The sequence below is a fragment of the Carassius auratus genome, chromosome 45 (genome assembly GCF_003368295.1).
Source record: "Carassius auratus strain Wakin chromosome 45, ASM336829v1, whole genome shotgun sequence".
Lineage (NCBI taxonomy): Eukaryota > Metazoa > Chordata > Actinopteri > Cypriniformes > Cyprinidae > Carassius > Carassius auratus.
The window spans coordinates 9,489,278-9,503,423 of NC_039287.1; the positions used below are offsets into that span (position 1 = coordinate 9,489,278).

At 37.3% G+C, this 14,146-nt stretch overlaps 2 pseudogenes; both read right to left on the bottom strand.

Moving 5' to 3' along the window:
• Window positions 1–412: 412 nt before the first annotated feature.
• LOC113063174 (cytochrome P450 2J3-like) lies at window positions 413–5,235 on the bottom strand (annotated as a pseudogene).
• Window positions 5,236–6,210: 975 nt separating this feature from the next.
• On the bottom strand, window positions 6,211–13,574 carry LOC113063173 (cytochrome P450 2J3-like; annotated as a pseudogene).
• Window positions 13,575–14,146: the final 572 nt, after the last annotated feature.

Consider the following 14,146-nt stretch of genomic DNA (forward strand, 5'->3'; position numbering starts at 1 on the left):
GTGGGGGGCAAGGCAGAGGCAACTTGTGCTTTTAGAGGGCACGCTTTTCTAATTCAGTATTTCGTTACTTTCAGTATTATTCATTAAGTCATTTTTCACTATATCATGTAAACTCAAATTAATGTTTCATCATGTTTAATTTATCTGACGAATACTTTTGTATTGTAGTTTAATGCACTAATTATATTTGTATTTGCTTGAATGGGGGGGGGGGGGGGTCAGCATGCTTAACTGATAGGCTTTTGTTTTGTTTATTTTTTCCTTTTCATTCAAAATATTCCCGAACATATTAACTATATCTCATGAAATATCTTGATTCTCAAATATGTGTAATTATGCATTTTGCACCTTTATAGATTATGTATAATTAAAGTGTGGTACTTCTACTTGAGTAAAATAAAACTTTTAAGTATTCAACTGCACTACATTTATTTTTAACCAAAAGTACACAGTATAAAAAGACTAAACAAAATAGACATAGGAGCCCTGATGGAAAAACAATCCGATGGAGAAACAGTGGAACAGAGAAACAGATGAATACAGAAGTGCTTACGTTGCTTGCGTCCAGCGGATATTCTCAAAAATGGAGCTACGGTGATGTGGAGAGACATGGAGGAGAGGAATTGGTGAATCAATTTGTTATTCGGTACAAAAAGTATTCTCAACGCTTCATAATGTTCAGGTTGAACCACTGATGGCAGATGGACTATTCTGACAATGTCTTTCATAATTTTCTGGACCTTGACAGTGTAATTTACTTGGCAGTCAATGAGACATATAACACAAGGTATAACAGATATAACACAAGTACAAATGTGATACTCAGTTCATTAAGAAGTTAATATTGTGTTACTTTAGACACAATGTTGTCTGTTTTACTCAATTTTGCCAACCTAAATATAAAGACACATTAGAACTGTTCATCCCCGAGCAACCCAAAGTGGCATTTCATTTCTTATTCCACGTTTTGAATGAATTTGGTAAACCATTTGACGTGTTGAACCATTGGCCAAAGTCGCGTTGGATTTGAAGTGAAACTGCACAGACCGATCGGTGAATGACATCAAAGTACCGCAAGAATGATTAAAAAAGCACAAGGACTCGTCTGCTCTCTAAGCTCTTGTCGTTCTTTGATGTCACACACCGATCGGTCTGATTGTGATAATCCGCTCGAACAAGTCGAACAAGCCTAATGATTCAATGAACCATTCATAAAGAACCATTTACTTCACTCCTGAATAAATCAGTTATTAAACCAAATCAAACGAATGAATAAATGACTCGATGACTTAATCATTAACACATTACTACCACCATTATTTATAGAAATAATTTTATATCATATATTTATTTTTATTATAAAAATAAACCACTTTTTGAACCACTAATTAACAATAAAACCAATCAACGACCAGTCTGTATCCAACCAGCCAACTAAAATGCATTATCATCTTTTTTTATAAACATATATATGTTTTTCGATTAGTGAAATAATTTTATAAAATGATATGTGTTTTAACGTGGCACTGCACATAATACATATGGTTGGGGACAGTGAGTGACCCCAAGTTTAAAATTCAAGCTGGGCTCTACACCTGCTGGTGAAGAGAAATTGAAGCGCTGCAGCAGAGAGGAGAAAAAGAGAAACAACTCCATTCGTGCCAGTTGCTCCCCAAGACACACTCTCTTTCCTAAAAAATAAATATGGTTAATCATAATGGGTTTCTTTTTATAGGGGCTTTCAAAGAACTGTCAGCATATATCTTTGTATTATTTTCAAGGAAACAAGTTATTCTGTACCTAGAGAAAAAGGTAAAAAGGCATCTCTTCTCTTGAATTTGCCCTCAACATCCAGGAAGTGACCCGGGTTAAAAGAGTGAGGTGTCTCCCACTCAGACTCATCAAACAGCACTGATGTCAAACTGCCAGTCACTATTGTGCCCTGCAAAAGTATAATTATACTCTTACTCTGCTTAAATTAATGGGTTCTAAACATAAATGTCAATTACAAAACTGCAAATGCTTAAATGGGTCAAATGATGGCGATTTCAATTTTCCTTTTCCTCTTTGGAGTGTTACCAATCTGAAGGAAGATCTGCTAAAGTTACACAAATACTAAAGTCTAAAATCCAGAGAGAGTATTTCAAAGTTAAACTCTTGCCACACCCAATTAAAGCGGCTCATTCAAACACGCACCCACATGTCTACGTCACTATGTAGAAATATTTGTGTATTGCCCTCCAAATATTCACGCAACGAAATAAATGGTTTCAGTAACCGCAGTTAGTGCTGACACAGCCATGTCAGGAGATGCTGTGTGTATCTAGACGAAAGCAAAAGTGTTTTATTTGAAAGTATAATACATTTAGGAATCTTAAGGATTACTCACAACAGAACAGAAACGCATTTCATGGGTGACCGTTTCGTGAACCTAGGAGAAGGGGTCATTCTGACTTTGGTGCTTCTGAATCAGCTACTTGTAAGTATGTTTGTTATTAGGTTACGTATTCGCTATTGACTGTTTCAAATGCAGAGTTTTGGGGTCGCACGTGTGTGTGTGTGTGTGTGTGTGTGTGAGAGAGAGAGAGAGAGAGAGAGAGATGGTCACAGTGGAGTCAGCCGGCTTGACAGTCCTGTTTGGTGTACTGCAAACACATACGAGCTTCATCCACTGTGTCTGTCACATCACTCTGTTTTTTCTTAGGGGCTTGAACTGGATAGTAAAACTACTAAAGACATTATTTACTATCTTTACATTTATTTTGAGAGATGAAGCTCGCGATTATGGAAAGGGGTGTTACATTTCCAACAAGTGCTTGCAGTGTTCAGCCAATCACAATGCAGTGGGTCAGTTGGCCAATCAATGCATACCGCGCTTGCTGGAAGGAGAACTTTGTAGAAAACAACACATTTGAGAGAGGAGGAGGGCATAGAAGACTTACATAATTTTTCTAATACTTACATTATTGTGTTTTTTGAACATTAAAGCACATCAATATATTCTGTTACTCCAAATACACAAAATAATGATCTTTAAAAAAGCATCATATGACCCCTTTAAATTGACAATCTTATAGAGCATTAAACATCACTAGGCCAACCTTTGGAATGGAGTATTGTCCTATCTGAGTGTCTTCCACAGTAGCCCGGACTACATTTATTGGAACAATATTTCCAATCCTCTGTATCTCATGAATGACTGCATTGGTGTAGGGGCATGTTGTCTTTGTCTGATAAAGATGGCTGCCGTGACCCTCCCACAATACGATCAATCTCCTCCTGAACTTTTGCTGAAAATACAATGTAGAGACAGTCCAAAACAAAACTAAGAGTGTGAGTATATACAACATTTTATGTGCACATGAATGCAGTTCTCACAGTTAGCTCTCACCCTGAATCTCAGGATATTTTATCATGTAGAGAAGACCCCAGTACAGAGTAGTGGAGGTTGGTCTCAGTTCCTGCTACAAACAGATCCAGAGCACAGATGCACAAGTTCTCCACATCAAACCCAGCCTCTGTGTCATCTTTAAGCTAAACGACATGATTGAAATATATTTGAATTCATTAGCCACACATTATAACCAGAGCATTCCATTTACTGACACCTGCCTACAAAAGGGTTTTTACTCTTTTCCATCTCAGCAAGGAAGCAGTCAATGTAGTCTCGAGGATTTGATGGATCATAATCCACTCTGTGTGCATTCCACCTTCTCTCGAACAAAGTCAATCACCATATGCCACAGAGCAAGAATTTCTTGTGTGGTCCAGGGGTAGCCGCATGAGCCATGGAAACATGTTATAACAGCTAAAAAAGAAGAACAAGAAGAAGCAGCTGAGCAGGGAAAAGAACAAAGTTAACATGTAAAAATGTTTTTTTTTTTTTTTACTTGAGCACAGATTGCCTCCTTCCAGATACACAGCCTCATTGATGTTCTTCAACAGATTCTGGAAGTCATTGTCACTGTACTCAAATCGATTACCAAACACCAAGCACACAGATCACATTTGAGACGGCGTTGTCAGAAGTAAACGAGGGTCAAATGATCGACCTGGAAAATAAGTTATTAATAACAATGTACTTCTGATTTCCAATGTCATTTTCAGTTGTTTTTGCCAAACAACCTTAGTAAATACCTTGCTCATTTGAAAAAAGCCTCATTCAGAAAGCAACATTCAACACTGATGGATGGCTCCAGGCTTTTCTTTCCCAGTCCGAAGTTCCGAAGAGTTTGAGAGTGCAAATCTCCTCTGTTGCTTCCACTTATACCCATTGGCACCAACTAAACCTGAACACAAAACAGACCCTCTACTGTTTATTGAAAACTGATCATTAATGGTGAAATGTTAAAGTACCAGTTTAACATTCAGAGTTTAGACTTACCTTTGTCTCCAACTATCTCATAAAATAAAGGTAACACGGGTCGGTCAGCGAGGTTGTCACCCTGTTGTAAATACACTTCCTTCACAAGTTTATATCCATCCAACACAACAATTCTTGGACCAAGAATTCTAAGGCTGAAAATCTTGCCATATTTTTTCTGCAAACTGTAAAATATGATTTGTTGTTAGAGCCTGAGCTCCAGAAATTATATAATAAGCATAATAATGTCTATAATCAAGAAATTAACATCTTTATTCTTTATTCAGACGGATTAATTTTACACGTGTAAGATATTTTTGTATTACGATGGCAGTATGTCCCCCAGAGCTACCGACCTATATTTCAAACCCGAGTTACACGTCCTAACTAAAACATCGTTTTACAATGTGGATATAAAAATGAAAATAAGTTTCTTTTCGGTGTCGTAGTTAAATACAAAGCGACATTTTCGACGAGATTAACGCCGTTTGCATTCACTCACCACTACTTTGCATTTTCAGATTTATTTGATTTAGCTATAACTGTAATTTTATTTACCTCTGAGAACTGAAGATGAATCCTAGTATTGTCGATGTGATGAAGGTCTCCTATAATCGGCAAAGACCATGGTCCAGGAGGAAAGTTCTTCGGCGATTTGTTTCTAAAATAATCACTCAGCAATAAAAACACACACGAAAATATCAAAATACTCTTTATATCGATCCACTCGTAAAGGTGCAACTGGTCCATGACTGAGACTGACACGTCTGGGATTTCTTGGGTCACTTAGGTTAGCGCATATAAAGTGCGAACAGCCCGGAAGCTCGAAGTGGGCAGGGTCTGGGTTTGTTAATATGGGGACACGTTGGTTACGTAACTTAGCCTACATCTTTTCATAGAGCAATGTATTTGTCTAAATAAAATATTTATTAAAAGAAACAAAATAATCTATAGGCCTATACTGTATATATACACACTTTAAATAATTGATCCATTCTTTTAGAGTATCATTAGTTTAGATAGGAAGGAGAAGCTAAGAGAGGCAGTAAATTGTAAACTGATGCCACAAACCATTATGATGTCTACTATTCTAAAGTGCTTTATGAAACTAACACAAACCATTCAGAAGTGTGCTTGATATAATGCAATGTAATGTATGTCTGCAACGTAATTAAGTCTAGATGCATTTAACAAAGTTTGTACTTATGTCAAAATTTTACAAAACATTCAGGCATCTTCAGAAGAAAGGTATGCATGCATATATTAATGTATATTTTAGTGATGTCAGACAATTAATCATGATTAATCACATCCAATGTTTGTATACTAATATATAGCATACATAATGAATATACACAGTACTCATACATATTATAGAAACAAAAAAGCCAGATGTGCCACATAGTACAGACATAATGTAGGAAAAACATAACAGACTGGTAAATACGTTTAATGGACCTATATTTAATTCAATAAATTCATCTTATTATTTAGGAGTTTTGTGTTACAATTACAGTTGCTCAACTAATCTGCCAGTCAAAACTAGGGTTGCCACCTTCAGAAAGCAAAAATAAGGGATACCTATTCAATAATCCTAACCCCTAACCTAACCCTGAACATCCTACAAAGTATATCATATCCTATATATTATCATTTAAATCTCCTTTCCAGTATTTCAGAAATACATATGTAGGGTGAAATTGGGGTAATGTGGAACACTGGGTAATCTGGGACATCTAAACTCTAGTGTGTTTATTTCCTGTTCTAACAAAATTTAGCCAACAGGACTTTTTCTATAATTTTAGCATGGATGTCATGTGTCTGAAATCACATAACTTCATGGGGTGATTCCACAGAAAAGTGCACATGCACACACCCACAGAGTCATAGGTCATAAAAATATGAAAATATACATGGCCTTTAATTAACTCAATGAAATGTATTGCAGAATACAATGGCACCACAGCTTCAGGAAAAGAGATGGCAACAGAAAGAGCGAGAAAGAGAAAGAAAGGTAAATGGGAGAAATAGGAAGAAACTAAAACAATGGAATGAGAGTAGAATGAAGGGAGCTATTGCTGAGTACAAAGAGCTTGTGGAGGCTGTTCCCAGAGTAGCCCCAATTTTAATAGAATGGAGAACTTGAATAACTGACTGAATAATCCATTAATCAAATTGCTGCTTGCTGTTGCCTACATTGAAGTTGATTCTTTAAAATGGTAATACAATGTTGAACAAATATTAAACAATTTAAATAGTTTTAAATTACTTCAACAAATAAGACACACAAATGAATCAACACAGTCAATATTCTTTCTTCTGGTGTAGTTAGAAATCCTCTTATGGATTTCAGAAAAGTCTAATGTGTTGATCTAATTCATAATCAAAATTGCAAAAAAATTTCCCAGATTACCCGAATTCAACCTATGCAAATTACACCGAAGCAGCCTACAATAGTTTGACCATACGAGCCATTTTCCCAGGACGCATCCTTGCCAGGATTTCTATATTGCCTAAAATATCACGGTTTTGGCTGTTTGCACTGTGCAGATTAATTACTGTATAACATTCTTAAGAGCTACAGAGAGCACAGCAGATCACAATCATACAATGCCATACAATGATCTGTGCGCAGCGATGCTTCAAGTTGAACGAACAAACAAACACTTAACATGTATGTGTTTTTGCATTGCTTTGATCGTTTTCAGTAGATCTCACCTTCTCACACGCCACGATTGGTTGATTATGTACAATACATGTTATTGGTCAAACTACTTTGGATGTTTTAGGCAATATAGAAATCCTGGCAAGGATGCGTCCTGGGAAAATGGCTTGTATGGTCACCCTATATAAAGAATACATTTTCTGATTTGTAGATATCAACTCATACATTGTATTATTCCATATTTTCCAAATGGTTTCTTATCCAAAGTAAATTAGAATAAATTCTATTACTTTATCAAATCATATATGGTACATATATACTGTACAGAGGCACAAGCATTACACAAACACCTGTTTGTATGAATAGATTGTCTTAACGTGACAATGCACATAATTTATATGGTTGGGGACATCGAGTGGTGCCCAGTCTGTAATCCATGCTGGGCTCTACACCTCCTGGTGAAGAGAAAGTGAAGCGCTGCAGCAGAGAGGAAAAAAAGAGGAACAACTCCATTCATGCCAGTTGCTCCCCAGGACACACTCTCTTTCCTGAAAACAGGAAGAAGAGAAAATGACCTTGTATATGCTTTGCAGTTCTAGTAAATAGGGAAATAACTGTATTCCAACATTGTGGTGTGAAAGAAGTTTTTGTATACCTAGAGAAAAAGGTAAAAAGGCATCTCTCTTTCTTAATTTCCCCTCAGCATCCAGGAAGTGACCCGGGTTAAAAGAGTGAGGTGTCTCCCACTCAGACTCATCAAACAACACTGATGTCAAACTGCCAATCACAGCTGTACCCTAAAGAATACAAATGTTCATAAAGGATGAGTAGCTATGTACCAGCTTTAGTCTATTAATCAGTAAGTTTAAATCAGCTGTGTCCGATCCTTCTCCAGTCCTGCAGAGTTTAGGTTCAACACTAATTAAACACACCTAAACCAGCTAATCCGGGTCTTGCATAACTCCAGGAATATGGTTAGGAATCGTTCTACTATAAACGTTTGTGAAGGTGTGTTGGATTTGAGTTAAAGACATTCAGTGTTCAGGTTTACACTTCGTTCTATTGTACCTTTGGAATGGAGTATTGTCCTATCTGAGTGTCTTCCACAGTAGCTCGGGGCAAATTTAATGGGACAATATTTCCAATCCTCTGTATCTCATGAATGACTGCATTGGTGTAGGGCATGTTGTCTCTGTCTGATAAAGATGGCTGTCGTGATCCTCCCACAACACGATCAATCTCCTCCTGAACTCTGACTGAAGATACAATGTATTGACAGTCCAAGACAAAACTAATGGCGCTTTTCCACTGCATGGTACGACTTGGCTCAGCACGGCTCAGTACAGCTTAGTTTGCGTTTCCACTGCAGTTTAGTATCACTTTAGAGCAGGCAGGATTATTCACATGTTGCTATAGTTGCTCCGCTTCTACTGCCGTGACTCCTGAAAAGCGTTTTCATTCCGCGTCGCCCCATCTAGCTCTTCTGCTATCAGTAAGATGAATGTCTGTACTTCCTCAACAGACAGCGAAACAACAATTTTTTGGCTGTTAAAAAAAATGGATGTCCTCGTTCAAAACAGCTGCATTCAAACCTTCGCTGGCTGTGCTGAAATCTAGCAGTTCTGTTGTGTGTACTGTACCCAGTGGAAAATCCTGCCAAAGCTGAACCGTACCGTACCGTACCATGCAGTGGAAAAGCGCCATAAGAGTGTGAGTATATACCACATTTTATGTGCACATGAATGCAATTTCTCACAGTAAGCTCTCACCCTGTATCTCAGGATATTTTATCATGTAGAGAAGACCCCAGTACAGAGTAGTGGAGGTTGTCTCAGATCCCGCTACAAACAGATCCAGAGTACAGATGCACAAGTTCTCCACATCAAACCCAGCCTCTGTGTCGTCTTTAAGCTAAACGACATGATAGAGAGGTATTTCAATTCAATAGCCATACAATATTATAACCACAGCATTCCTTCAACAGCACACTTAAGCCCCTTTCACACTGCACGTGTCTGTTGTGAGAGAGTTCAAAACAAAGAAGTTTGTGATATCCAGTTTGCAAGCACAAATGACTTAAGCTGTTAACTTTTTAAAAATATCTTAAAGGGGGGGTGAAATGCTATTTCATGCATACTGAGTTTTTTACGCTGTTAAAGAGTTGGATTCCCATGCTAAACATGGACAAAGTTTAAAAAATTAAGTTGTACGTTTGAAGGAGTATTTTTGCTCCCAAAATACTCCTTCCGGTTTGTCACAAGTTTCAGAAAGTTTTTTTCGAGTATGGCTCTGTGTGACGTTAGATGGAGCGGAATTTCCTTATATGGGTCCAAAGGGCACTTCTGCCGGAAGAGCGCGCGCTCACGTACAGCGAGGCTGAGCACAGCCATTTCACTGATCAGAGCGATTCACTGATCAGAGCGAGAGCGTCGCGAAAAGTCACAAAAGAAGTGTGTTTTTGGTTGCCAGGTAGAGCTGCACGATTAATCGTTAAAAGATCGCGATCTCGATTCAGACACCCTCTCGATCTCATTTCTAAAAGACAACGATTCCCCGAGTCTGTTAAACCTTTGACAAAGTCTTACCGGATCATTCAAATCCGTGCGCGCACTGCCGCTGACACAGAGAGAGCTCTTACCATGTTTGGTTAAGAAACATCTTCACAAACTTTTCAACTACACAGTATTATATCTGTCTTACAGTCATTTATATTATCACAGAAATACTGGGATAAAGTTTATAGTTTAAATATAAACATTGATGTCTATATGGCAGCGATCAAAATATAACTAATCCCCTTTTGAAAGTACTGCGCTTTAAATAACGTTTGTGTCGATTGCATTGTTTCACCAACAGGTGGCGACAAGTGTCTTAATTTATTTGTCAATGAATTAATTTTTCATTCAAGAGAATCGTTCAAAAGCGCTGATTCATCCAGAAATGAAACAAGTGTAGTAGGTTTATGAGTGAGTCGTTGAATCAGTGATCTAAACAACTTTTTCATCATTCTAATATTAAAAAAACTGGGGTTTTAAATATATTATATATACACTACCAGTCAAAAGTTTTTGAACCATAAGATGTGAAATGTTTTTTTTAAAGTCTCTTCTGCTCACCAAACTATATTTATCTGATCCAAAGTACAGCAAAAACAGTAAAGTTTTGAAATATTTTTACCATTTAAAATAACTGCTTTCACTTGAATGTATTTTAAAATGTAATTTATTTCTGTGGTGTGCAGCTGTATTTTCAGCATCATTACTCCAGTCTTCAGTGTCACATGATCTTCAGAAATCATTCTAATATGCTGTTTTGCCGTTCAAAAAAAACATTATTATTATTATTATGTTGAAAACAGATGAGTAGATTTTTTTCAGGTTTCTTTGATAGAAAGTTCAGAAGAACAATAATTGTGTGTAATAGAAATATTGTGTTATAAATGTCTTTGTCACACTTGATCAATTTAAAGAATCCTTGCAAAATAAAATAATTAATTTATATACTTGTGATAATGATAATGTTAATAGTAATAATAATAATAAAGAATCGTGCAGCCCTATTGCCAGGGCAAGACAACCCTGCACAGATAACCAAAAAAAAAAACAGCATTAAGGGACCAGTGGATGGAGTTTATTATTACAGAGCATCAACGGAGTTGTGCAAGTGTTTTTGTTTGTTCCCTGCATTTCGAAGATGCTTGTTTTACAAACAAGGCCCAGTTTGACGAAGGATTTTTGTATCATTTATTTCTTAAGGATGATGCAATTCCAACGAAAAAGGGTCACGATCGTGTGTTGGAATCGCAGGCGGTGAGTAAAACTGCTTAAAATATCTCTGCCTCCTTGTTAGTGCGTACCCTCCCATGCCGGAGACCCGGGTTCGAGCCCCGCTTGGAGCGAGTCGTTGCTGCTGCTGCTCTCGTTCAGTTTCAGCCTCGGGATCTGATTCTGGATCATAAATAAACGGCTGAATCTGACTGTTAGCCATGGTTTGTTTTGGATGATGGTTTTTTCCTCAAGATAATGTCAGAGCTTCCAAACGCTCTCAACGCAAAAGCTTACTCGCGCTCGTGATTCTTTAGCTCCGCCCACACGTCACGCCTCCAGTCGGTCGTGTTTTTCCGGGAAAAATCAGTACAGACTATCTTTCTCTTATGAATATAATAAAACTAAAGACTTTTTGGAGTTATGAAGGATGCAGTACTACTCTATAGGTACTCAAAATTAACAGGATATTGAGTGAAAACGAGCATTTCACCCCCCCTTTAAACTGTGTTCCGAAAATAAACAGATGTCTCACTGGTTTGGAACGACATGAGGGTGAGTTATTAATTTGATTATTGGGTGAACTAACCCTTTGAGTGAAAGATAACGTGCCTAGTGTTTTACACGTCAGTAAATTACACGACTAGTAAATTACACGTCACATCCTGATGTCACGTGCCATTACGGGACCTTTACGGGTTGTGTGTGAATGCACGCACAGATTCTGGGAAATAACAGGTAGTGGGAATGAACAGAAAACTAATGATCTGGGAACAATTAACTGTACATATTACCAGTGTATTATCCTGAATCTCAGTGTGAAGGGGGCTTTACTGACACCTGCCTATGAAAGGGTCTTACTTTTTCCATCTCGGCAAGGAAGCAGTCAATGTAGTCTCGAGGATTTGATGGATCATAATCCACTCTGTGTGTATTTACCTTCTCTCTAACAAAGTCAATCACCTTTTGCCACAGAGCAAACATTTTTTTGTGTGGTCCAGGCAGTAGCCGCATGAGCCATGGAAACATGTTATACATCTAAAGAAAGAAGAACAAAAAGCAGATGAGCAGTGAAGATGCCAAAGTATGGTGCCTGGGAGAAGACAGTCGGTTCACTTCGTTTTGTCATGGGAACGTGATAATATGTCATGGCCACAAAATATTAAATCATGGGAACGTCATATTAACTCGTGGGAACGTCATATTAGCTCGTTGTTATGTCATATTATGTTGGGGCGACGAGATCATAATGATGAGATAACATCCTTATGTTGTGGCCTCGAGATGCTATGTTGAGGGAATGACATCCATTTCTTCTGATGTTAAAGGAACGACATGTTTTTCTCGTGGCCATGAGTTTAATGCGTAAACAAGTCATGGCCAAAACAAAAGGATGTCGTTACCTCATCAAAATGATCTCTTGGCCACGACATATTATCACGTTCCTACGAATTATTATTTCGTGGCCACGACAAAACTAACTGAACCAACCATGGTCTCTCCCGGGCACCGTACCAAAGCAATGAAAATTTAGGTTAAAATGCTGAAAATGTTTACTTGAACGCTGACGCTTCCTTCCAGATACATAGCCTCATTAATGTTCTTCAACATATTCTGGAAGTCATTGTCACTGTACTCAAATCGATTACCAAACACAAGCACACAGATCACATTTGAGACAGCATTGTTTAGCAGGATTTGAGGGTTAAAGGGTCGACCTGGAAATGTTACCATAACTGTGATGTAATTACACCATGCTTGTGTTTATAGAATAACAAACAATGTTAGTCAGTTCTTTAAATTCCACGTACATACCATTCCGTACATACCATTCTCACTTGAAATGACCTCATTCAGAAAGCGACATTCAAGATGTATAGACGGCTCCAGGCTTTTCTTTCCCAATCCAAAGTTTCTAAGAGTTGAGAGTGCAAATCTCCTCTGATGTTTCCATTTATATCCACTGGAGCTATCTAAACCTGTTTACAACACATTTAAATAAGACTTTTGCATTCCCTACTTATCTTAATAAATTCTTAACTTATCTTGATAAGTATACTGATTTCAGGATTTGGAGAGAACATTTAAGATTTTCTTATTCTCTCTTATTAAATTGAAACTACCCCTTAAGTAATTCGATTTTCCAAATCAGACCTTTGTCTCCAAAGACGTCGTAAATCATAGGTAACATGGGTCGATCTACGAGGTTTTCGCCTTGTTGTACATAGACTTCCTTTACTCTTTTGTACCCGTTCAACACAACGATTCTTAGTCCGAAAAATCGGATTCTTAAAACGTCTCCATATTTTTCTGCAAACTTAAAGATATAGTTTGAAAATAAACACATACTGAATAAAATACTTTAAATACGGTTTGATTTCAGTACACTTTCATCTTCGCAAAGTGGACAAATGAAATGACCGTTTACAAGAAAACTAATTGTATTTACCTTTGCCAACTGAAGATGAATTTTCTTGTGATCGATATGATGAAGGTCTCCAATAATAGGTAAAGACCATGGTCCAGGAGGAAAGTTTTTCGGCACTTTATTTCTGATATAATCGCTCAGGAATAAAAACATACACGAAAATATAAAAATACTCTTTAAATCGATCCATTCGTAAAGATGAAGCAGGTCCATGGTGGAAATGTTTTGGATTGTTAAGGCTCCGTAGGCTATGTGAATTAATTAACTTAAGTACTAATTTATAATCGAGAATTATTTTTCACAGTTAACATGGTCCACTCGTTGCGTTGTCTGATTTTGGTGTCCTTGGACTTGGCACAATTTCACGAACTACGCAATTATGGTGCCCATAAGGAGACATCTGTTCAGTTTTTGTTGAGGTAACGACATCCATTTCTCGTGGCCACGAGTTTAATCAGAGATTTATTCATTAAAATTTTATTTTGAATAAAAAAATTATTATTATTTATGATATAAAATATTTAATTATTAAATTTATCATAGTAACCATAGGCACTGGCTGCCAGGCTGTATTAAATGCGAAATAAATGTTACATAATATACATAATATAAAATATGCCTACAAGACCTTTTTTGTCCATCCTACAGTCTTGTAAATCCATTAACTGATCGTCTTTTCCCCTTAATATTTGTATATTATTATTATGTTTTATCATGCTTTATTGGTTATTTATTATGGGTTTTTATGGAGCGCCAACCTCCCGCTCTCTCTCGTGAAGCCAATAAGGACTAAAACTGTAATTCATCGACTGGCTGCTTGAGGCTGGCTCCAAAAGGGAGTCAGTCCAATAGACTCCCCATGTTAAAATGCCCAACTTTACAGCAGAAAAAAAACATGTTTAGGCTACAGCCTGGTGCAAAAAATG